The sequence below is a fragment of the Varroa jacobsoni genome, unplaced genomic scaffold (genome assembly GCF_002532875.2).
Source record: "Varroa jacobsoni isolate VJ856 unplaced genomic scaffold, vjacob_1.0 scaffold_1370, whole genome shotgun sequence".
Lineage (NCBI taxonomy): Eukaryota > Metazoa > Arthropoda > Arachnida > Mesostigmata > Varroidae > Varroa > Varroa jacobsoni.
In genome coordinates, this window is record NW_019214272.1 from 75,028 (window position 1) to 100,591 (window position 25,564).

Here is a 25,564-nt window from a genome sequence, read left to right on the forward strand (position 1 = left end):
TATTATAGTTATTTAACCAATGAGCGAGCTTGAACTATGATCTTTAAAAGTAGCTTCAATATGTAGCAGTCTTTCTAGTAACAGAACCTCTTCGCATATACTAGATGTAAGAGAAAGTTCGTTTTCTGATACTTCGGCATATGTAGATATATTTGGCACTCATTTCGTAGCCAAAAAACGTACGCTAATCTGCTAGGAATAAGAGGATGAAGCCATTTTAGATATTTACGCTGTATTAAGTATAGTGTTTGTTCACTGAATGTATAGAGGCAGGCAAAGCGAACCGTATAATAATATTAACGACGACTGGCCAACGATCTCGAACAGTGGTAGTGACTAGAGCTGTAGCTTCTGCTAGTGCTCGTGGAGTCGAGCTATGTGATGATGGCTGTGTAATGCTGGTGGGTCTTGAAGATGGATGCCCCCGCGCCCGAAGAGTAATGCGTCGCCCAGTGAACGACTGCCAAAAGTGTCTTTTCCCTATACCATCGTGTCGGTGTCACGTGTGGGTCTTCGAAACAAGCGGGCCACTGTGTGCTTTTGACCTATTGTCAGGAAGGCATATTCCCATAAGAATACCCATGCAGGCATGTCATTATGTCAACTAACATAGCAGCTAAGGAATTTAGAGGATGCTATACTATGCACAAACCAATAATAACAAACCAGCATAAGCGAGCGATTGATATTTATGCGGCCTATTGCTGAACGACATATAGAGACCAGCGTATCCGCTCATAGTCGATTAGTTTTCAGACGTTGCTGACATGATAGCATCGATAGAAAGGATTATGAAAATGCCACACAAAAATAATGTGAAACCATTTCATGAACGATCCTTAGCGGGAGTTAACCAAACAAGGCTTTTGGATAGCTGAAATTTATCCTTCTGCTAAGAAGATGGAAGAAAACACAACCCGATTTTTTGAGAGACACAAACTATTTACTACGAGTATATGCGTATTTCATTAAAAGACCTTATAAATACACACTAAGCAGGTGTCTTATATATATTTAGTTGCTCCTGATCCAGAAAACTGATTACTTCATACGAAACTTTTCATAGCTGGAAGAGATTATACAACATCAATATGCAACAGCATAAAAATGGCATTGTCGCATGTCAATGTGGCGAACCTGATTTAAAAATAAATATTGCCAAAAATGAGGAAAAGCTTATTATGGTCAGATGACATAAAGCAATTAAATTACTTAAAACAGTCTCGGCGGGTGACAGGAGACGCCTTTTATGTAAAAACTTTTGCACTTAAGTTCAATTGTATTATCGATTAGATAAGTTGGATAATATAACCAAAGTATATATATATATATAAAGGAATAAAGCTACTGTCACGGGTCGTCAGCCGAGCTTAATATATGTCGCCAAAGTTGATCCAGATGCCACTCTGTCTTTTGAGGAGCTTAACCTCTGGTCCGCTCAACGAAAAATAAAACCCTCTTCTTGGCTTGCCTTCCCGCGCTCTTTGTCTTTATTCGCTTCTTCTGAATCTTACGTAAGCAACCATCATCCAAAGTTTTTCGGGTTCTTTGCTCTTTTGCCAGTCCTGTGCAATCACTTTGGGATCAGACGTACTTCTTCCTGTTGAGGACTACCATTGCCACTATCCTCAAAGTGTGTCGAATCTCCTAATGCTCACGTTCCTCCATGTGACCGCTCCTTCGTAAGCTAGCTACATCCGCCCGGTCTCATTGCCACTGCTACTGCTACTGCCACAGTCGCTCATGCGCTGATCTTTGATCCTAAACTCCTAAAGGTGCGGTCCATTCCCGTCTACCTCTGATCCTGAAGGTCCATCTGGAATCATCCATCATGTGGCTAGTAGGATGTCTGTCCTTCGAGAAATGAAAAGGCAGCCGCCAACGCAATGAGCCCAACTTGCCATGAGAGTCGCAATGGAAAAGTGCCAAACGAACCGAAGATTTCCGCCATTTTTTCGGCTGCCTTTTGCTACTTCGTTTTCTTCAGCTTCTCTTTTATTTTCATCAAATATGGCTCTCGGCTGTTTAGCGCTACCGCTGCTGAGCTTCCACCATCACCAAGCACAGCTTCACGAACCTACAAGCAATAATACTTTCTGCACGTAAATATGCACGTAAGCCGTTATGTAACCTAAGTTCTTGCAAGCTTTTACAAATATAACGTAGCTTACTCATATAGAAAATGATTACACAGAAAGTAGATCTGCTCGATGAAGATGTATTTTTCTGCATCTAGACTTGGCAATTTTTTCAGATAATATTTGATAATAGGCATATATATATATATAGATAATCAAACAGAAATATGAAAAGCCCTTTTTGTCCATACGAAGCCTATGAATTCACCTAGAGAGCACGATGAGGTTGCTGAGCTGGGTTCAATTCATGACAGAAAACACTTTTTATTTTGACTCAAACTGTCGTACAGTTTATGTTCAGAAAGCAAGATATTACTCTAGCAATTATTACTAATGAATAATATAGTCCATTAATATATATATCCTTTTTGATTCAGAGGGACATTCTATTCTTAAATAACTGTTAACAATAAAATTACCAATCGATGTCTGTTCCTCTTAGACAGCATTCCAGTAGGTAGCTACATTTCCAGGCGAGGATAAAATTAATCGTTTATTTACAGTTTGTCATTGTGTTTCTTGGTTATTCATATTGGTGCAAGCGACAAGCTAAAAATATTAATGTTTTAAAAAAGAATGAATAAAGTTGTTGCATTTGAAATGTTTAATTTCTGCTCAATGCTAAATGATAGAAGAAGGATTATTTTCTATAGTCTGAGTTTGCTTTCGTGACAAGATAAATACCATAAATAAATATACCAATTATCTGCGCAAAAGACGAGGCTCTTAAGTAGGGCACCTCCTTGGACCGAAGCGATGAGCGTGATAGGTATTGAGCTGTGCGTGCCCCGGCAGAATAAATGACACGAGCAGCTCTTTTCTGATTATGTTCACTTTCGTTCAAGATGTACCGTGCAGATCAGCACACAAACTAGCTGCACCCCCTTTGGCAGATGGAGGTGTTAAGCTTCCTACAGCTATTGATAAGTATACCGATGACTCACGACTTTTGTTTGGCTGGAGCTTTTCATCTGAATCCTGCTTGTTTCCTGACTTTCCATGATGCCTCTTTCATCTCCTTCGGTTTTTACTCTCTGCATCTTGTGCACACTGACTGTACTGGCTAAACCCAATCAGACTTGTCAAGTATGGGTCTGGGCCACAAGAGCTTATTGATCCACAGCTGGACGAAGCTTTTCTATTCTCTCACTTATGAACATCGGCTTCCCGCTTCACAACCCAGCATTTCTTTTTCTCTTAGCACCTATGCGATCCACGTTCCACATTCTGGGCTTGTTTTGGAAGCACTACGCTGTTCCGTTAGTACGAGACCAAATGCTAAGGGACTACATGCTTGCCCTGAAAAATTGCGGAAGGAAACTTCAAATTTCATATCTGACCACCACTACGACGGCTGACGTCTCAGAGTTTTACCAGAGTTCGACTCCTTCGTCCTTCGTTCCCTTTTTCTTCTATTGTCCGTTCCCTCTTTCCCCGTTCCTGTTCGGATTCTATTGTTTGTCGTCTTCTATGAATGTTTCACTCTCAACTTTTCTTCACTGGGTCCCAGAGTTCCCCATATCGTAGTCCATCATCTTGTTGGGCTGGAGCCACCGCACTACTCTTTTTTAAACTTCCCATTCTTTCTGCTGGTCAGCAACGACAACACGAACAACAAACTTCAAGTCCTCGCTGCTTTCAGTACGATAAACATTCGCAATTCGCTCCGTCAAAATGTCTTTCGACGTGTGTAACTTCATATCAGAGCCCTCGAAGGACAACGAGTTGAATATCAAACAAGAGTGATAATTTAATTTTATTTGAACTTTATAAATTATTTAAAAAGCGTTTTAAAAAGGTTTGTTTTGTTTATAGCATGTACTAAGCAAGCTGTTTGAGAGTTTAGTGAGACACACGTGCGGAAATAAGATAGCAGGACGTTCGATAGTTTTATGGTGATTTTGGTGGGACTCATGCATAACTGTCTCCGCAGTTCGTTCTTCACGTCAAAGCCTCTGGCAAGTAATGTGGCTTTAGGCTTAAATAACTTAATGAACTTTATAATGAAAAAAATACCGCCAGTTGAGCGTCGATTGACTGCCTCACTGTGATGATCGACAAGGACGATTACACTTTTCAACATCGTCAAAGAAGAGATTAGCATGCTTACTAAATACGTATATTTAAAGTTTGAAGACTTAAAATATAAAAGCGAAAGCGAGCAAAACATCAATCGACCGCTCCCAGTGTATCTCAATATTTATTTAACTAACATCTGTGATGAACGACTCACAAGGTCCCAATAAGACGGTTTTAAAAGGAACAATAGCAAAGCCCTACTAAGGTGATTTCAACGAACGGTCAGGTCAAAGTAGACCACCTATACCTCACGCATTAGTCGTGATTGTGCAGGATGATTTGAGGAAGTTCAACATCAATCAGTAACTGTTAATGAAACGTGAGTGTATCACAGGAGTCTTGAAAGCAATCGACGCTAAACGAGTGAACCTGGTGAGATAAACCTACGAGGCAACGGTGACTTTCGTCAAGACCATCTTAGCCAGCCGAAATGACCTGATATAGGTTGGCCAACCAGAGGGATTTTCTGTCTGAAAAATCGAAATAAGTAAACTCGAAAGTGCTTGACCAACTACTATATTTAGTACGCATACTTTTTGCCTGTAAACCTGTAACTATTTCCAGATTTTGGAGAAACGATTTGCAAGACAAGGAAATATCGGTGTCAATAATATGCTCGAAAATGGCAAAATTTGACTGACATTTTAGACTAAAACGAGGACAACAGCTAAGCTATCTAATAGTTTTAGATAGTCGTAAGCGAATCTAAATAAATTTCCAATTTTACGGTTTGTACTACTGTGAAGTTGGGTCTAGTATTATTTAACTATCGATGGAAGCAATGGAAGAATTGTTTGCGTTACAAGTTACGTCGGTCCCGTAAAGCCTGAGTCCAGCACTAGTTTTCGAAGATTTTTAGGTATTTCCGATGTTTTAAAATGCTGCAACCTGTTTCCGTAACGATGTACTCGTTCACTACGCTTAAGGGAATATTAAATGGTCTAGCTTCCTAAAAACGGCGTTCCGTGCTGAGAATTAGCTGCCTGAAGCAATGTTCAACGGCAATACCAGACGTAAAACTCAAAACATTTATTAGGTTTTGCGACCTCGTTAGATGCTTCTGATCAATAGTGTCGTACATCCCTAAGGTATATTAAGCAGATTGTTTCATTTAATTCACATACTTAATTTAGAGTCTAGCTTGACTGACGCTTTGTGTAAAGTGATTGCTGAGAAGCTAAGGATTTAATTGCCACGTTAATCGGTCGTTGTTTTGACATGCGTTCTGCTAATCAATGTTGAAACTTATGACACCAATTTTCCATGAACAATTTTTTTCGATTTTTTCTTTTTACTACTTATTTAACAGATCAATATAAAAAATACTATTTCTATGAATTGAATCACTCGGGAACAGTAAGCAAAAAGTGAATTATTATATTGCAAAACAGCAAAAAAATGAATCTTTTACGTCATCGTCTAATGTGGCGGTCAGACGTAGTTATCACATACTCATTGTATATCTCTTATATCTTAAGTCTCTTACCGCATGTATCATCCCTCCCCTCGCCTATAGCTTATGCATAGCGTTCTATATGGGATTCATATGTACACGTCAAAGAATTGGATAGATCCTCTTGTCAGCACTAAATTATGATGAAAATGATAATAACCGGGTATATTCCGACACGATCAACATTGAGCCAACGGACTCAGTAGCATTCAAGTACCAAGGAGCCATTGTGTACCGTGGAGAAAAGCAAGAGCAACTGCAGCTGTCGAAGTCGTACTTGTGCCTGGTTTACATATGAAAAAAGTGCTCAGCCGGAACAGCGCAGCGAAGGCTGGCTCCTAGAATAATTATAATATTGCTTTTAATCGCTCTGTGAAAGCCACCGATGCTCTTGGCATTCATTAAAGAACGGAAGATCCAAATATTCAAAAAAAGGCTTGCCAAGCTTTGCTGAACTTTGAGGGTTCAATATCTGCAATCTGCAACGCCTATCTAAATGTAGGTGAGCGGCCAGGATCGAACTTGTAATTTTGTACTACATTACGAAACTCAAATATCAATTTTTGAGGTACAACTAGCTTGGTTGCTAATCAGAATGCTATACCGTGTCATCGTTTGCTAACTTACGGAATAACAAGTTACTTTGGTTTTGTGTAACACTATGATAGCTACGTCGTATTTCTGTACGAACTAGCGAAGTTCGTTATACTATACCGCTGTCGATTTTATTAGCTGCAAACAATTAAATTGTACCGTAGGCCACTAAGTTTCGGCCAAAATTTTTGACAAAGGACAAGTGGAATACGCTTGTCTCTCAAATAATAGACTGATATCTCGTTATACGCGTATTTTCTATATCTGTAGCTTGTCTATATCATCTTAAACTCTCTAGTTAATTAGTTAATTTTTCGATTGCCCTAATAGAACTGCACAACCTATACAATTTACATCATCTCCCAGAATCCTTTAAAGATGGGTCAATTCAGTTATGACGAAGACCGATTTTACTGATTTCTGCATGCGTAATCCCTAATAATTGTATTGTACCCGCGTTGGACTAATTTTATATAATGACGAAAGCAATTAAAGTTATTTCAGCTGAATATTTGCTGGCTGTATATCGTTCTCTACGTTTAGCAGAAGAAACACATGCTTGCTAATAAATAACTTCAATGGATTATACGAAACGCAGGAAGGCTGCCTTACATGCCACTCTAATGTAAAGCAAAAAACTTTATATGAGCGACACATTATACAGTATATTTATATATTATAGAAAAAAATTCGTAACTGCAAATTTTGTATAACTGTGATAATATACATAAAAAAAAACGGCAAATGTTGTCAAAACGTGAATAAAATGAATGAGAGGAACGTTTATATGGAAGGGTCGCCCGTCGTCGCATCAAAACTAAATACACAAGACGAATAGATTAGCATATATAGCGAAAGATTTTTTGAAAACCAGCCTTTAAAATGAACCCCGTTCTGTTGTCCTGTACTTAGGCCAAGATGGAGAAAATAGATGTGGCTGTCCAAAGAGCTAAGAGCTGGCAGGATCTAAAGAAAAACGAAAAGGATGACATGCAATAGAAGTGAGACTGAGTGGCTGCTGTCAGAAACGCGAGTTCAAAGACGTGAAACTCACAGCTGTCGGAGCAGTAGACGACGATAGGTCGACACCCCTACTTTCTATCCCTTCAAACGTGAAAAAGGACAGAGGCTGCGGGGTGGGCAGAGGAGTTAGGAAAAAATGTGCATTTCTCTCAACAAGGTAAATCAGCTGGAAAAGGAAAAGTCGTAAACAATAAGGAACGTGCATGTGGAGGCCTCCCCGAAGCTAGCATGATTAGCATTTTAATAAGGGGAAATATTAAGCCACTCGTCTACGGATATCTCGAACATGAACGCATAAACGTCGGGGTTGGGAAGTCGGGAACGACAGATGGATTCATGCGAGAAGTGAAAGGAAAAAATTCAGCTACTAAAAGAACGGAAATTTTTGTATACAATTGAAGTAGACCATTTAACACTAGGACACTAGTTGGGACCAAAGCACATCCTTGCCCTTGGGACAAGCGAATTTCTTTATGTTAGCTAGGTTAGGATGGATAACGTGTCGGTTCATGCACCGAACAAAAGTCCACTAAATATGCTATCTGTATATGAAAAAAAATTAATATAAAATTTCCAAAAAAAATTATTATGTTTTGGAGTTTAGCATATCCTTTTAATTTTTGAACGAATTCACACCCGGTGACCTGGGGCGATAAGCCATAGAGAGGTGCTGCAATATTCATGCTAAACAACTGAAGTCAGTGAGCTTAAAACAATATTTATACTTTGTTTTTTCTGCGACATCAAATGATTTTGGACTTTCTACGAGCACCATATAAACCGCAAAAATTATGTCTCACCTTAAAAAGTGTCAATAGGATTTTTGCATATGCACACCTTTACATATAACCTACTTGGTTGACTGAACCTATGACTGATTAGCGTCTTTTCTATTCACTAGAACCCCTAATTAACTTTTAAGAACAACAACATTTACCATCAGTAACAGCCATTACGGTTTATTCGCGTTGGTGGCAAGATCCAGCGACTACGATCTATCTATGACTCGCATTTAAAGTTAGAACAGAACAATCTTGTTTACGTTATCAACATTTTGACAGAATGCTTTTGACGGCATTGCAACCAGCTTCCAGATATGGTTATGTTGCGACAAAGCAATGAACATAGAATTCATGAGGCTGTTCCGAAACGGTATTTAAAATGTCTCTTGGATCTAGCATTAGGTCTCTTTTTTACTGTATAGCAGCACTTGTGCAATAAAAGTTCAAAAAAAGCGTAGAAGTTACGTAAAAATATAATAACAGTAAAGATAGGGTTAAGTCAAAGGAAAACAGCACTCATATGCTTCATGGTCACATTTTCATGACTCAATAAACTATCCTTATATAGGCCTTTTGTAGAAGCTGATTCTAGACATGTTGTGAGGCTCTCGAAGAAGTCGAAGCGCCCACTGGAATAATTGAGAAAATAATGTTATAAAGATACGATGAGATTCGTTTAAAGGGTCAAATTTATAGAAAAGATTATATACGAATGTGTGTTATGGAAAGGGGCCCTTTGCCTGACCTTATGTTCGAGTTATGTTCAAAGCCAGGCAAAGTCAACTGAATGCTCAATACGTCAGGGCAAATATTGTATGCTTCTTTGATGAGTTATGGAATCGGCAACAGAGTTATCCTAGGTAATGTCAATTTATTCTGTTCATTATTGAATAAACCAAAGATTGATGGTTCAAGCTCCTTTATAGACATCTAAAAGCTTATAACCCACAGCTACATTTTAGCGCCCACTGCCTATATGTAGATCCAAGTCATGAAACCTTACTACAAAGGCTCTCCAGGAGGAAGGTCACGGCAAAACTAGGCCCGCTTCAGTCTCCCATCGGCCTCCGCGAAGAGATGCCCTAGATTGCGGAGTGTCAGTCTTGACGTGAAGTACTATTATTTATGCTATGGTTGGACACCCAGGCCGTTGCATCAGTGGGGTATAGGCCCACAATGCTCCTCATAGACGAAAAGATACGCAGAATGTGTTGTTTTGGTGCAATGGTCACAGTTGCCTGTAGCACCATGCAGGTGAGAGTAGATACCCTTTGCACACGGTTTCGCTTGCCGCTGTTTTTTTTTTGGAGAATTTTTTTATACAGAAAATTCTGTTGGCTTTCATCGTCGATTGAACTCACGCCCGCATTAAGCTGATAAAGCGCGCTGCTCACTAAGCTATTCCGCTAAGCAATCTTGCATAGCATGATATCAACATATGCCACATAAGGTCTGTGATCGTAAAAGCTAAGTTTAAATGAACTCCTTTTCAATTTGAAGTGATCCTGGTGAAAACTAATCCTTGGAAGATTACTGATAACTTCTCTAAAGACCTTTACAAGTCTAGCATTACGGTGTTACAGTTTTCAAGCATTACAGCTATGTGGAACAGTCCCAAGAAATTTGAATGGTCTGAAGATGTGCTGGCGAAACCAGCCTTTGATAGGTTTTTATGGCTCGAGCTTTTTAATACAACTTATAAAATAAGACGTCATAGTTAGACACCTTAACTTTTCCAGCAAAATGTGCGACATAAGTCTACGTCCAGATCAGTGATCAAATTTTCATAATGCTACTACCTTAACAATCCGTAACTTTTTCAGGTACCCAAATTTATGCTTCTCCCCCTCTCACCCTTTAATAATAATACTTGTTTTTTTCTTCGTACTCAGTTATGATCGTCGTGCTGCTGATATATGCATTTAAGATAAAAAGTATTCTCACTTTCCAGCCTGATTTAAGTAAGTTCAAGTTTTTCGATTGCAACCTCATCAAGCATTAGGTCTTTAACTGGTCTTTAACGAAGTAAATCGGTCCTCGGATAAATTCGAATATAGACTGCTCGTTACAATGGGTTGTTATTTTGTAGTGTTTACCTGAGCGCACCATTTATGAAACCAATCACCATACGGATTCTATGTTGCTAATGGATAATATATGAACATAGGGCAGTCATATAGGTACACCATAAAGAAAGTAACGATGACACAAAGAAGCAATATACCGTGGGCAATAAGCCATAAAGGATAATCGCAACATCAAAAAAATTCTCAAACGCTTGAACAGATTACGCCCTAAACAACAACAACCTATTAAAGCAGAATTCCACCTGAACATCTCTGATACGGTGATGCTCATTGCATGTTTTTCACCAGTCTTAACATTGTTACTGGAATTCAAAAACTAACAAACACGAACTATGTCAGTGCTCGCTCGATTAACTTGTGAACTAAAATTTATAGCTAACTACGGTCGATTAGAATTGATCGCTGACAATCAGTACCTTACCGCCTTCAACATTCGTCCCCTTCATCCGTATGAGAATCTGGTTGTTTGGTTAAAACTAGAGTTGGTTATAATGCTCGGCAAACTGGTGGTGGTCGCTTATTGCTTTCAAAAAGACACGAATGCCACAGAAATATCACACTCCAAAGGTAGAAGGCGAGCCAAGAAGACACGGTCAAAGAATTTGGAGAATACACGAGTGAGCAAGCATATAAACATTTCGAGAAAGACATGCTCAGGAGAGAACTAATTCTTGGACCGCGTTTGCAAATGACCTAAGAGGCACTCCTCTATGAATAAGGTCATAAGAAATTGGCGATAATCTAGCTCACACGAGGTCGTCTGGGATCGAATCCAGGCGTAGACTCACTTAGTTTCATGCCGAAAGCCCGACGTCTGATGGCGGCACCACTCGCCTGGTAATATACATGCTAAAAATAGTTGAAGACAATAAGCATATACTATTGGTAATTGAACGCAAAAGTACGAAGAACAAGCCGTGCCAAGGGACAAGCGGACGATACCGTTGTGATACGCAAGAAAAGAAGGGCAATATCGTACAAAAAGCTGAAAGGTAAGGATTAGACCGCAAGGAAAGAAGTTTTGATTCTGGTTCATGGAATTCATTTCCTTTACACCGTTTGCAAAGATGCCTAGTTCTGGCACCTACGTGCATGCCAAAGCAGAAGTACAACGTATCAGAATACGACGGGTTTAAGTCGCCGAAAGGTGTTGTCGTTAGCCGGATAGACGATTAAATTGCCTCATTACCTGTCCCTTGTAACCACGTTCAGCTTATCCGATTTGGAAGTAGCTCCTATCGCGACGTTGGAATACACTTAATCTGAGTTAATCTTGTAGCGAAAAAACTTTAAGCAATTAAATGGCGTTAAAGCCTCCTTCCTCAAAAGAGCACAGGGATTTCACACGGTAACCCAGAATTGCCTCGCGTATGTATTAGCCGACCCACCACTGCTGGTTTTGGACCTATGTTATCGCTTTAAATTCTTGGTAACGAAACTTTTTAGGACCAATTTTAGGAACTACAAATCTTTCTTCTTTCTTTAGGGGCTTTCTTTAGTTCAGGTGCGATGAGAAACAACAAGCGGAAAAAAACGAGCCGGGTAAACAGACATGTCGTCACGCGCTTTGCCGTGCGAAGTAGTTCACCACGAACTCTGTAAAAAAATCGGGTCTTCAGGAGCCCGACGATACATATAGGTGCCCTAGACGAGCGAGAGATTCCGATAGATATAATGTTTCTCGTAATATTCAGTTCATCTATCAGATCTTTTGATTCTGTAAGCTCCACAAAACTAGTATAAATCAAATGACGCTAAGTGTTGCCAATGGTGACTATGATATTGAAGTTTTTGATCACTCCCAACAAACGTGAATAAATGAGATTTTATTTACATACAAAAACCCATATCTGTACACTTCACACAGATGCAAGCGACTACAATTTTGGCGTTGTACTAATAGAGAACGAAAAGCCGATAGCTTATGTGTCTCACTTGTCCAGTGCAGCCGAACAGAACTAGGTGATCATTACAAAAAAGTATCCGTTATCTGCAAGAAGTTCGATAGATAATAATAAGTAATATAAGAGCAGTAATCACTCCAAGTGTCCGTCTCAGCGCACTCCCTGCCCAGTGATGTGCGTCACAGGGTCTTCTCTTAATCATCAACAGATCGATCGACTATTGTTTCATCGATACTAACATCGTCTTAAATGCTCTAGGAAGACACGTCGCAATCGCGGGCTCCCAAAGTTCAAATAACGTCGAGGTGGAAGTTGTGAACTGATAGGTAAATCAGCTAAAAATCTGTACTCTAACGGCAGTTACTTCTAGTTTTTTTTTGGAAAGCGTTTCGTATCGTATCTTGTTTACGGTTCTGGACTCGAACAGGATACAAGAAAATAGTCTGTGCATGTGCCTCAACCAGTGGACTGCTAAATGCGTGTCAGATGTGGGGACCGTATACGTTCCCTGCGTTTAAAATATTCCAAAAACGTCAATCTATGTCAAGCATGCCCCGTAATACGATTGGCAGAAGAATTGAGATGATCCAAATGAATAAAATGATCCAACAGCATTAGCACATACCGTTGAGGTTGATATCTGTTTCCAATGGAACAAGGGTTGATAGTAAGAAAATGGCCAAGAGTGGACAACATAAGCTTGACTCGAAGTGATACACCAATGATGTAAATATTTTCGGAGACCTAGTGTCATTAGCAACAATCCGAAGACCCATGGAGCTATGTAACGTTTTACGCCGAGATTCGGGCATCAATATTAAAATAAGCGCTCTACCTATAATAAGGGAACCGTCCATAGGTCGTTCGTTGTTATATATTATCGAAATGATCGGCTTTGCAAGCAAACGCAGCGAGCCGGCCGCCTAATGAGTGCTCCACGCCCTCTACAACGTTAAGCGGAACAAACGGAGAAAGATTAAAATAAAGGATTGCAAAACTACGATGAAAATTACAGCAGGTAACAAGAACGTTTCTATCCATCAATTGTTTAGGTATTAACTTGCCTATTCCCTATGTACAGCTTTTACATAATTAAAATATTGGTGAACCATTCATATCATTAGGTCAATGTAACCTGCAGCCTCCCCAAGCTCTGTTCGTTAGAACGCTGTTTTCAGCCGCATCTCAATGATCGTAAAACTCTTCTACTTACGACTAATATAGTGCATCTGATTTGATGAGCAGCATTTTATATATTTTTGTACAGTCAGGCAAAAACTAATGACTACTTAAACTTAGACTGGTGCCCATTGTTCAGTATTCGTCTTGTTAATTTTATTGGTTTGTCATTAAAGGCAGCAAAACCGTCGAGCGGAAGCGATGAACGCTACCGTGATCAGCAGTATGCGAAAACGTCGACTAAATTTCCTGAATACTACACGGCTCGAGGGAAATTTTCTGGATAATGCAAACTATGTTGAGGAACAAGATGAAGGCCATGAAAAGGTCTCCTAAATGCAACTGATATCCGTGCCTACTAGTGCGATCGCTTAATAGATTTCAATTTAGCTAACTCACAAGCATTTTAGGCGTTTGATATATATATATATAGTAACGTATGTCTATATAAGCAAATGATAACTACGTGCCTTTTAATTGCATTTGCTTCTTGTCCGCCACATACAATTCTATATGAACCAACTAATAGCACAGTGATATCCATTGCCAATGATCAGATACCGGCTATCGCCAAACGTCTTGCGTCAACCTGTACTCGATCGATAATGACTCCCGTGGCAATATTTACTAATAGTCCGTATATTGAGCAACATGTATTCCCGGAGACCTTGAATGAGTCCAGAATTGTAGCCATTTTTAAAGAAGAGTCTGAACGATCTTGCGAAATTGGAGACTTATTGACATATATGGTCCTCCTTTGAGTGCAAGTAATCTCAGTTGAAGGCAAAAAACTTCTTATGTATATTTAAATCTTAACCAGTACGAAGTAGTACAGCTTTTGCTATATCCTAGCTTTTTCATTCTGCATGCTAAACTACAGACATTTGCTTGCCGTCCTACCTGACTTCACGAAGCCTTACCATATTATAACAAAAGCTGCTATTTAAAATGATGATTGATAATACAGCGCAATATAAACTAGAACGACACGCATCTTTGTCGAAGCGTTTTTGCGTAAGTATGTCGTATCGTGCATAATGTCTTTATAGCGTTAGCTCTTTATATCTACAGGAGAGTACAAAGCTTCTTTCATGAAATTTGCCGGAGGAGTGAAAGCTTTTTTTACACAGGGAAATTCAACGCAACGCAATGGGCCTAATGGAGTTCAGTTCTGAGGACGCGAAACTGAAAGTTTGCGGGTAGGTTGTGATTAGCGTACGTCGATGGTTTTGCTCCACCCTGCCGCAACTGTTCAGCAACTTTGACGCCACTCTGTGCAAGTTTTACTTAACTTCAATTCACTCTGAAAAGCAGCTACAACATATAGGTGCGATCCTGTTATTTTCGAATATAAGTACACGCCTTTTACTACTACTACGACTACTATTATTATGATTATTCACAGCTAGAAGTGTTATCTAAGTTTGTATCTATCTTCATGAACGGTATCAGAGGTCACGAACAAAAAATCAATTCAAACTTCCACTGTTTTGGGAGCCTTTTGACTATGCTATTGTCCATCACCCGTTCGAAAAGGTCGTTCTCATCATCAGTAAGAGTACTGCGAAGAGCCATCACGGCTGTGGGGAGACGTGTATGGAAGACGTCTTTCTCGTGTTATTAAGATGTTGGGACAACGCGTGGCGTCTGCCAGAGATCGAGTGCATAATAAATAGATACCCATAATGGACTGCGGCCAATGCTATAATGTGCTACAAAAAAAAGCTAAGTAGCTTGAAAGGAAATGTTAGCTTAAATGGATACTGAAGTAATTCGTATAGCATGGCATATACCTTCGTTTGGACCTCAACGACCGTCCTTATAGCTGATATGTAGGATAATAAATCTCTAGAAATTGACACATTTCCCATCTGTGCAAATGGTTCAAAAGTTAGTGATCAAAAGCCCAGCCAACTAAAATCCACTCTCCATCAGCCGTTTATGTAATACACCCAAACATCAATAATCAACTTAACTCCCCGTGCCACAAAATTGCAGAAAAAATCGATGACACATAGCGAAACTTGTGACATTTGCGAACACTACGACGACAGCTATTGGCTATCGCCTTCGTCGTCAACTTCCAATTTCACCGTGTCGGTTCGGTGTCACCAACGCCGCGTTCAAAGTGCAACGTTTCTGACTAATGAAAGGCCTACCGGTCCGTATCGACAATAAGCAAACACAACTGCATTAACCGAACGATAGACCAATGGCTACGTTAGTGTGGTTCGACTTTTACTGATGATATATCATATCGCCACCATTATCTGATCACGATACTTCATAATCATGATTTAATTACATACATTTCAAGCCCAGTCAGATCTTCAGATCAGAAATAATCAGACGCGGTATTTTCACGTCTATCCGCTGTGCTAAACGTACGACCACCAACCTATCAGTTAAGCTCTGTGACTTTTGTTCGCATCACGCGTCTTCAGTACAGAAGTGTGAGGCACTCTGTTTGTTTTCAATAGAACTCGTGACAAGTAAACAGACTTGTGTTCGTTGACTTTTTAAGGCCAACTTTTTCCCAACCTTAGTAATGTAAACTACATCTATCTAGCTGCAGTCTGCTCATATTTCCTATATGCACCATTCGCAACACAAAATATAGGATATTTCTGAATCGAGTGGAGAATAAATTATTTTTTTTATTGAGCTATCTTCACTGGACATGACGATGGAAAGAAATCGGAACCCAGACCAGGCTAGGTATGTCAATTATAGAACACAATGCAAATACCTTCAGTTAAGGCCAACTACGCTAGCTGCAGTTTACCGTCTCAGCTTTCGAGAGCTCTCTTTTATAGTATATCGAGGTTTTCTTAGCGATCAGGGTGAAAACTGAAATCGATTTCACCGAAAAGCGGTAATAGTAACACAGACATATACTTAGTATGTATGTAACGATGTTTAGCTTCCGGAAGGCTTTATCGAATAACTTTAACAAGTCTCGTTTACTGTCATTGTGACTACAGGACGTCTCGAACAGGTAAATCTGCACATGATAAATGGTTTTTAATATTCCATTTATGGATTACAAATCAAGCTCATTTCTGCTTAACCTTACCAATAGCTCTTCTCGGTAGTGTTAACTTTTAGCCCTTTGGTTATCTTGTGTTTCGTATCAATACGGACTTAACTTGCAAGGAAAGGAAGACGTTGTGTCTGCTAGTTCTGTCGTGCAATATCATGATTTCGCCAGAATGAAGCTTTTAGTAGAAGATTCATCATAATGCTTCAGGATCCTAAGGTGATTGAATGCATGAAAGGCCCTCAACGGTTTTGTAAGCTTTTTCTGTTTTAGCATTAACATGCTACAAGCTTGACTGAGAATTGCGCCTTCGTCGCAACCGGCGGTAAGACTGCTCTTAAGTTTATTGAAAAAATGTTCTACTTCGTGAAATCATCATTGTTCATTATACTGTGACTTTGATTTTCATGTGCCACGCGTAATAGAGCCTGTCTAGTTATATCCATATTATGCTTTTGTTTACAGCGATGTCCCAGTAATACTAGAACACACGAAATAGATAGAATCGACACGAAAGTATGAAACAAATGATACTGTGAAGTACAGTAGACAGCTGATTCATTGTAATCGATAGATAGAGTAAGATTCCCTAGTGACGTTGACTTGCAAATGCGTATCCATTTTGTGCACGGCACAGCGTTTCGGTGCAAACGAAGGGGGTTGAGGTTGCAAAGCGGGATTGAGAGTGAGAGCGCTAGATGGCTGACGGCGAAGGGACTCGTTTCAGTAGATATCCATTCAATGAGGAGAAAGATGGCCTACTGGACGGATATGAGCCCGAATGGGCAAACCGAGGATCTCTCACTAACATGCGATGCTGCAAGCATGGTTTCCTTTTGCAAGCAGCACCGAAATATGCGTTGCAAGCCGGCGATTGCTTGGATGTCTGGGTGCGCGTATTCACACCACACGTGCTTGTCGTGTATGAGTTTCTGTGAGAAATCGAGGTATGCTAGCGACGGCGGCGAGAAGTTAGCGGGGTGCAGTATCACGCTCGCTCCCCGCAGTAGCCTACTAAAAGAGATGGAGTTAGAGAGAGATCCACGTTTGCTCTCTTTGTAAGGGGGCAGAACTGTGCGCAAAGAGGGACGTCGTGGCCGCCTGAATCGCCTGGTCTGTTGCCCAAAGAAGGAGGCGCAGGGAGATAGTTTTGCTGGCAATATTCGAAAGAATGTTGGGAATGCTACGCGTGTTCCTTCGTACCTCGTGCCGGCGAGGAAAGCAGCCGACGACACAGGCACCAACGGACTTATATATGGTGGCGGTGGCACACGGGTTTTCATCGCACCCTATCTTCCCTATTCTATGTTCCCTCTTTTTCCATGTCTATGTCTACTCTATCTTTAGCGCTGCGGCTGCAGAAAGAAAATGAGCGGGCGGTGTAAGTAGCGCCGCCAGCACTAGCAGAAATGCCGCGAACGCCTACGATGCGACGGCCGGCATTTAGCTGCTGCTGCTGCTGCTGCTGCTTCAGGCCAACCACCCGCAACTGCAGGCAGTGGAAAGAAGGCTTCTTTTTCGCATTCATTGCCCGCTGTGTGACTCCCAGACAGAAGGGCATTTCTCAGCATGTCGCTCTTCTACGTGCTCAGCGCCGTGCAACGTTCCACTAGATAGGCGTGCTCGTCTGTAGGCATGACATGCGGCAACTTAGGACCTCTTCAAGTATGTTTATACTTGGCGGATAGGGAGTAGAGGCAGACATAGAAGAAAATGGCGGGCGCTTTGCTTTCCTCTAGCCACTTCCCAATAAACCATGCTTCGCCTAAAGGAAAGCAGGGGCAAATAACGCGGGGGACAAGATAGGCAATTTTAAACAACTTTTCCTCTTCTTCATAAGGAGGTTATGTGCAAGATCTAGTGTGGAAACTCTGTCGAGGGTGTCAAGTTTAGGTCACTTAGTGGACGTACGCCCAATTCACTTAGTGTTAATTTTGAGAATATTTGCTTAGGACCTTAGGGGTTGATCACATACTAAAACTGGTGAAATTTTAGGATGCGTTGATAAAACACAGTCAGTCCTTAGTTATGGCTTAGCACCCTAATACTGTATTAAGTCAATATCTACGGGTAACCATATTTAAGCTGTTCTACATGTTCGTCCCACATCCATGCAGATTGGGCGACCGATTGCAACTACTATAAATATTCTATTCTAAATAGGGAAAAAAGACAGGTAGGGTTGAGAGGCGATTGTGTTGAAGCTTTACATTCGTTTTACTCGCCTGCGAAATCATATTCTATGCTTGCGTACTGATAGCCTATTGAGAAAATTCGCGAAAGATAGTCGCTTCTGACTAGCCTATTATTCAACACTGATCTGCAACAGTGAATGATACTCTTGACACTCACGTCATACATAAGCGGCGTATGATTTTATGAATGATATTGTACACAGACGCCACATACATTCAACCTTAACGTTTAACTTAATCTGGGCTTTCTACAGAAGCTACAAAATTGCATTGAGACACGGATGAGCCATGCGAACATCACAACTAGCTTAATTGTCTATAGCTATAGCATGACGCTGAATTGAAAAATCAATATCGAGAACAGGTGGGGTTTACGATCAATTCAACTGGATACAAATGCATTGACATTTAGCTTAACAATCGCATCCTTTACTTTCGACATAATTTTTTTCTTCAACCAAAACTGTATCCATAGAAACTTTCCTACAATATACTTCAACAATAATAGTCAACGACGATCGGAAAAAGAATGACTACATACTGCTGTTAGATGATTGAACAATAAAAGTTTGGGCTACTTAAATAAAACTAACGCTCAGTTATTATTTAACGCTATTTAAGTTCTATTTACTCGAACTGCCGTTTTCTGCCGTATGGGAGTGTATTGCTCGCAAAATGTATCGCCTTGCTCGCTGATATCATTCACACCTTTTACATTCTGCACTTTTATAGTCTTTCTCCACGTCGGTAATATCGATATTGGCACATAAAACATGCAAAGCTCCCCTGTGAGAATATATTATCGTTTAATGGTAATGTTGTATAAATCCTTTTCGGAATAGGCCCTGGATAGGGAGTTTTATCCGGGATCTGTGTTCGCTATGCAAACTCGGAGAGGCGGTAAGTTAATCTTATCTGCCTGGTAACGTACACTTGAATCAATGCTTCTTAAAATGAACTTTATTTTGGTAACAGCAAGCCCAAAAATTTCAATCCAGGAACATACGTTATATATGCTTAAAAATTATGTCTCACCAGAGTTCGAATTAAGTACGCAAGCTTTTATTGAACATATCTTCAACACACCACCTTACTAGGCATTCATCTTTGGCTAATTTGCCAGCCGTTTCGTTGTCAAGTAAGCAATTTTTCGCTTCTCATCGTCAGCTGAGTCTGGTATTATGCAGAGATGTTAGAAAAGAATGGAATATCTCAAAGCGGCGATTTCTAAAACATTTTAATAAATCGTTCGCACATCTTCGCAGCATGGCTAACGTTGACCCGTTTGGAAAGCCCTCCTTGCCGGCTTTGCCTTGGGCGGCTAAAAAGAGGAAGTTTCATTTCAGCTATCAAAAGACAGAAATTTGCATAACAAAATGAAGAATCACTCGGAGCATGAGTCGATTGGCACGTCTACAAACCTCCTGGTACGAATAAATGACTTGCTTTGCACTCGGACCAGCCAATTTTCATAGGAATGGATTCTCGGGCTTTGCCTCGCGTCAATTTTGCCGTTGGTTTAATTAACTTGGTTTTTCAATATGACACCCATCCTAACGTAAACTATAAGTTATCAGTTAGCTCGTTAAAAGTACCCTGCCCCAGCTAACTCGCCAGAGTGCTCAGCCAGCTGTAGATTCCAGGACAACCAGCTGTAGTTGTAAGTTTCTCTCGTAATATGCTGACTTTTGGTACATTTGTGCAACACGGTTACGGGCCTTTTTAGTGCTGACTGAAATGAAATGGGTCAAACAGACGTACGTTAATCGAGCGAATTCTCGGGCCGATTTTTAATAGACGTTCAGATTGATAGAATTAGATGGTCTGTTAGTTCTCGTCCTAGAACGTTATCGGAATCTAGCGTTTTTTAAATCTTTTTTTTTATGAGAAATATTCACATATTCTATTTGAGGCTGAGAGTGACAATGTTTTTACGATGTCACAAAGGCTTAAACGTTATTTAATTAACTTTTCTTATTTATAGAAGGTAGCACTCTAAATGAAGATATGATAAATATTTACGAGGATTTTTTGTGTTTTGGTTGATGTGTTAACTCTGTTCCTTGGACGTCGCCAAAGCTTAATTTTTTTTTACCTTTTTTAATTTTTGGGAGTTTTTTTTGTAAATTATTTGGCGAATTTTCTGACGCAGAAATCTATATATATAAGCGAAATAGATTAGCTTCAATTTACTTCCAGTCTTCCACTTTAATCTTCCAACTACCACCTGTTAGTAATTTTCTTAAAAATCGTTCCAAAGCAGCTTAAAAAGCATTGTCACTTGACTGATACGAGCAAAGGGTTTTCACTACTTTCATTCAAAAATACGAGTTTAAGTATAAGGATATGTATTTTATTTCCATTCATTCCCTATATATTAGCGTTAAAAAAACGTATCGCATAAAACATCACGTTAAATTTTTTCAAACGACATTTTCGACCGAAAAATGAAGTTTAGATATATGCATATATACTGCCCATTGAACATTTAGCCCATTGAGAGCTTTTGATTGATACCGAGAACGCTTTTCTTTACATAGAAGTTGTTCAACACAGTATCACATCCGCGGAAAAACTACCACATACTGGTTTGCAGAATTTTCCGCGCATTAATTTTAGCTATAGGAAGCATAGCTATAGCATCGCATTTCTATTCAACTTGTCGAAATCTACCGATTGGTGGTATTAAATAATGGAAAAAATGTTTGATATTTATTTCTTCTTCCATAAAATCTTTTAGAGAATATTTTGGAAAAAAGTTATCTTACCAAAATATTCGCCATAGCAGCCGTTTTAATTTTCCTATCAACATGTATTAGAAATTTGCCAAAAAAAATTCAAAATTTTCAAGTAACAGAGTTTCTGATTGGCGAAGTAGATGGTGAAACAGGTGCCAAATTTGAGCTTTCATCATCTCCATGCCAAAATGCTTATTTTAACTATATAAATGTGTATTGCATTTTCGCCTAGTTCGTCGATTTATCTACTGATAGCAAAAAATTCCCGCTGCACAGAGTATCAAGTTAGGGTTTTGCCATTTAAACGGTATTTTTGGCTTGAAAACTGAAATTTGGGTGTAGGAACATATATATCATCCTGATTCAGTTTTCGGCAAAAGACTTTCATCAATAGACAAAAATCTCCCCTTGATAAACCTGCACGTAAGTATTTGACAGAAGATTTCTTTTTATATCTCGCCAAAATGTAACTTATATCAGCCTTTTCAATTATGGTTTAATTGCAGACTTACATTTTTATCGTTCTCCTGTTGTAATTAATTGAAGATTTTGGAGTACCAATCTAGCTATTTTGCTACATCTATTCTTTTACAGTAATTCTATTTTTTTTGGCTCAGTCAATCCAATAGGCGATATTGATCCCGTTACAGCTGTCTTACTATGCATATTCCGTTCTCCTGTTAGAATGTTGTAAAAGTCCAGTTCCCACGCTACAATTACCTCATCAGCCAATTCTAATATTGAATGTTACACCATTAAGCTTCTTGTGTCTGCCCTATTTTATTATCCTACTAACCAAAAAAAAGAAATTTTATACAATTGGAGAATATGGGATACACAGGCCGAGGTGGCTCAGATTTTATCAAGCATTTCACAAATCAACCACCGCTTTATGGAAGAAAAAAACTGCTGGTCGAAAAATTATTTGCATGAACGAAAAAAAATAAACTGATATCATTATTATCATTCGAGAAAAGTCATTAATTTACCACTTAATAGTAAAATCTAAAAAGATGTCCTTTTTTCCATCTCCAATATTGTGTCCACTTTATAAAACTTACAAGACCGAATAATTATTTAATATAAATTTTTCAAGAATTTTGTAAAAAATAATGCAGAAAATAAGGAAGAAAATTACGAGTAACCAAATTAACGCGGCAGTTTATGGGAAAAATGCATACGTTGTATTTTAAGGGCAAGACTACTTGCCTAAATTAGTTCTGTCTTCCTCGCAAACGTTTCCAGGACGGAATTCTAGTAAGCCACCATAAATCAGCCCAGTCGGTGCTCTCTGAGGAGTCGTCTTGTGTCGAATAAAGCCGCAGATTTTTATTTTCACTAGTGTAGATAAATGAACATTACTACCAACCCCAATTTATGTATAGTATATTGGTTTATGAATTTCTGCAAAACAGCGAACTCAGTTTATAGTATAGGAGAGATTAATCTAAAAGGTCAGACTTGCAAATTTTACACAGAAACAGAGAATATATTTATAAAAAAACATGAAATACAGCCCCAAAAAATACTCCATTGAAGCTTTTAATTATTGTCGAAATGGATATAGTTCGAACATACTATCTCGTCACTGAGATCCCTAAATTCCGCTCATAGATTGTATGGTTTTATATAAAAACTATATAGGAGTGATATTAGCTCCTTTAGCGCTCGAACCATCGCACTTAAAAAGTACTTGGAATTCAAGCTCTTCGAGAATTGTGATAAAATGAACAGATAGCTTCTTAATGGCTGCCAGACAAAAAATTATTTTTCCAGTCATTCTCCAACCCAGCTTGAAGCAGTTGATTGCTGATAAAATCAGCCTTCATGATCCATATAGATAAATATTATTACAATTAGCGCTGGTTTATGGATTGTAGGCAATTCCATTGATCAGCATACCGCTCTACAGGGGTTAGGAAACCGTTAATTTAAATTTCAGCCCAAAAGTGTTCTGAACACTTTACAAAAGTTCTAAAGCTACGAATTCCCTGCTGTAAGCAAAACGAAAACTGCGAATCTAGTAATAACGCAGAAAGTAAAGTATCAGCACGAGACGTCTGGTAGAAAACATAGAAAAAAAAAAACTCCTGTAAAAGTGAAACCCTTCGCGCTCGTCATGGAATTATCGATGATGAGAGTGAGCGATGTGCAGCGAGATCCAGACTAAGCCACTGTCTACGGACAGCACACCAACAACGGGCAAGACCTATCGGAGCATATGATCAAGCTGAACCGACTGCATTACGTCTCAATCTACCTGGCGCATTTGAAAGGTGCCAGAAACAAATCGAAGCTCGTAAACCTCATGCGGTCGTTTTGTTACCTCTTTATAGAGTCCGAGATCTTACAGTTTGAAGATGATATCTTCCTAGAACTGGATAGCTAGAACTGGAGAGTACCTGTATTCAAGTTCGAAGGTGGAATTCGGAAATTTTGTTTAACATTTCTCAACGGAAATTTAGAAAATCGAACACGTTTCCTGTACATTTTCTGTATGCGTTTATCCACATAGTGTAGCATAGCGCATAATAAAACGCGCAACCAATCTTCAAGCAAGTGCTTATAGCAAAAAAAAAACAAAGAAAGACGTCGATTTTCGTCAGGTTACAAGATGCTAAAGGTTGCCAAGTAGTCCATTCATTAACATCCCTTGGTTAGTGATTGCATTTAGGAAGATTTAGGTTCCTTTTCCCTATATATTACCATTTTTCATGGAGATAATTTATGTGTATTCTTCTTCGAATGATTAACTTAGGCTAGCTAATGCTGCAGACATCGTGCAATTATACTAAACTAAGTGGCCCGATATTTGGGTTGCGTATTCCAAACAGGTCCGGGCCAGTTCTATAGCTATGTGCCTGAATGGAACCCGTTTGAGCGTGCGTTAGAATTTATTTTTTTAACGTGCAATGCTGTTTAAAAACTTCGGTGTTCAATGTGAATAAAAGCTTCCTAGCGATAGATGGGAGGTTGTATCAACATTGTAAATTCAACTGAATCTCTCAGTATCGTACAGACTACGCGTTACTCTCTTCAATCCAAAGCAGAGCTGATGATTTTTGTTCTAGATACTACAATGTTATCCTATCCTATTAATTTTTTTATGGGCTTCGTACTGCTTTTCCTTTTCCCGGTCGTTGCCGAACCATGCGATTACAACCCTAATTCATTACACTGGTTGTTCCGATGAGTGCGCTTTTGGCTTACCAGAATTTGCCCCTGTCATTCCACAATCCGTTCGCTCTATATCCCAATCCCCATCTCCTGGTCGGGCAGAGTGGTAGTCTCCCTTCTGTTTTTTTTTTTTCGTGCACCAAGGGAACAATTAACGCTGTGCACAGTAGCTTCCAGTCTCCAGTGCCATCATTAAGCACGAGCGAGTGAGCACAAATGTTTGTGCCCCTGACGCTCAAATGATTGTCAGCAGGAACTACGGCCAGAGTACACACATATATGAAAGAAAGGGGGACGACGGCACCCTGTAAGCTCTAAAGATTTTTGGGACAAGCTTCCAACTATAAATCTCTAATTAAACCACATCTGGCTGCTGACTATTGATAAGGGTCGCCATTTAACCAATACAACAAAACCCAAAATTAAATATTAATTACTAGAGAAGTTAACTTGACAATCTATACAAAATATTATCACAACAGTATACTTATATATTAGTGGTGAAAAAAATTAACAACAGGGGTTGCATAGCTGTTACGTAAATACTTTTATAATTTTTGAGATCTACTGGGGAATCGTCACTACATTTACAACGCACGCGTCTCTACGTAATTCGAGTCCACAATTTATTGGCACGCATTAAAAAATATTTTTTTTTTTTTTACTGAACTAATACGTAAATGGAAAATTATAAAAATGCCATATTTTCGAACACAGTTATAACGACCCTGTTCGAGAATTTATTTAATCATAAAGGTTTGGATGATCGAAAATAAATATTGCATGTTTCGTGGTCTAATAGTAGCTAAATATTAAAGATAAACAGGCAGGACAAAACAAATTTAAGAAAAAATTACTAAACAGCATATCAGATATCTTTTTAGTTATTTTTTACAAACTGACGACATGTGAACGGATATATGTAGCAATAAACAAACTTTTATACGCTTAAAATAATTGTTTGTAATAACGAGGTTGTTGAAATAGATGGTAATCATATCTTAACGCAAACAGCTAAACACTGAAATGCTCGGCTGCGTACCTTTGTATTGGACTGAATCTGCTGTAATTGTGTTTCGAAGAGAGAAAATTACTTGAATAATATATTTTAAAATTCATTAATCTGGAATAGTAAAAGGACGGCAAATGCACAAACGGACCACTAAATATACTAT

At 39.2% G+C, this 25,564-nt stretch overlaps 2 long non-coding RNA genes across 5 annotated transcripts in view; one reads left to right on the forward strand and one right to left on the reverse strand.

Annotated features, from left to right (window-relative positions):
* LOC111269268 (uncharacterized) overlaps positions 1 to 1,363 on the forward strand; it is a 16,683-nt gene extending 15,320 nt beyond the window's left edge. Inside the window, exon 5 of the long non-coding RNA XR_002685685.2 lies at positions 268 to 1,363. This is a non-coding gene — a long non-coding RNA (uncharacterized LOC111269268). The remainder of the gene's footprint in view (positions 1 to 267) is intronic.
* Positions 1,364 to 1,552: 189 nt separating this feature from the next.
* LOC111269269 (uncharacterized) overlaps positions 1,553 to 25,564 on the reverse strand; it is a 26,048-nt gene continuing 2,036 nt past the window's right edge. For 2 of the 4 annotated variants that reach the window (XR_015314522.1, XR_015314523.1), the window contains 2 exons: positions 24,423 to 24,645; positions 19,515 to 20,206 (listed from right to left, as the gene is read on the reverse strand). This is a non-coding gene — a long non-coding RNA (uncharacterized LOC111269269). Of the gene's footprint in view, positions 2,078 to 19,514; positions 20,207 to 24,422; positions 24,646 to 25,564 lie in introns of those variants that run through there. The other 2 variants (XR_015314524.1, XR_002685686.2) reach the window with 2 other exon arrangements.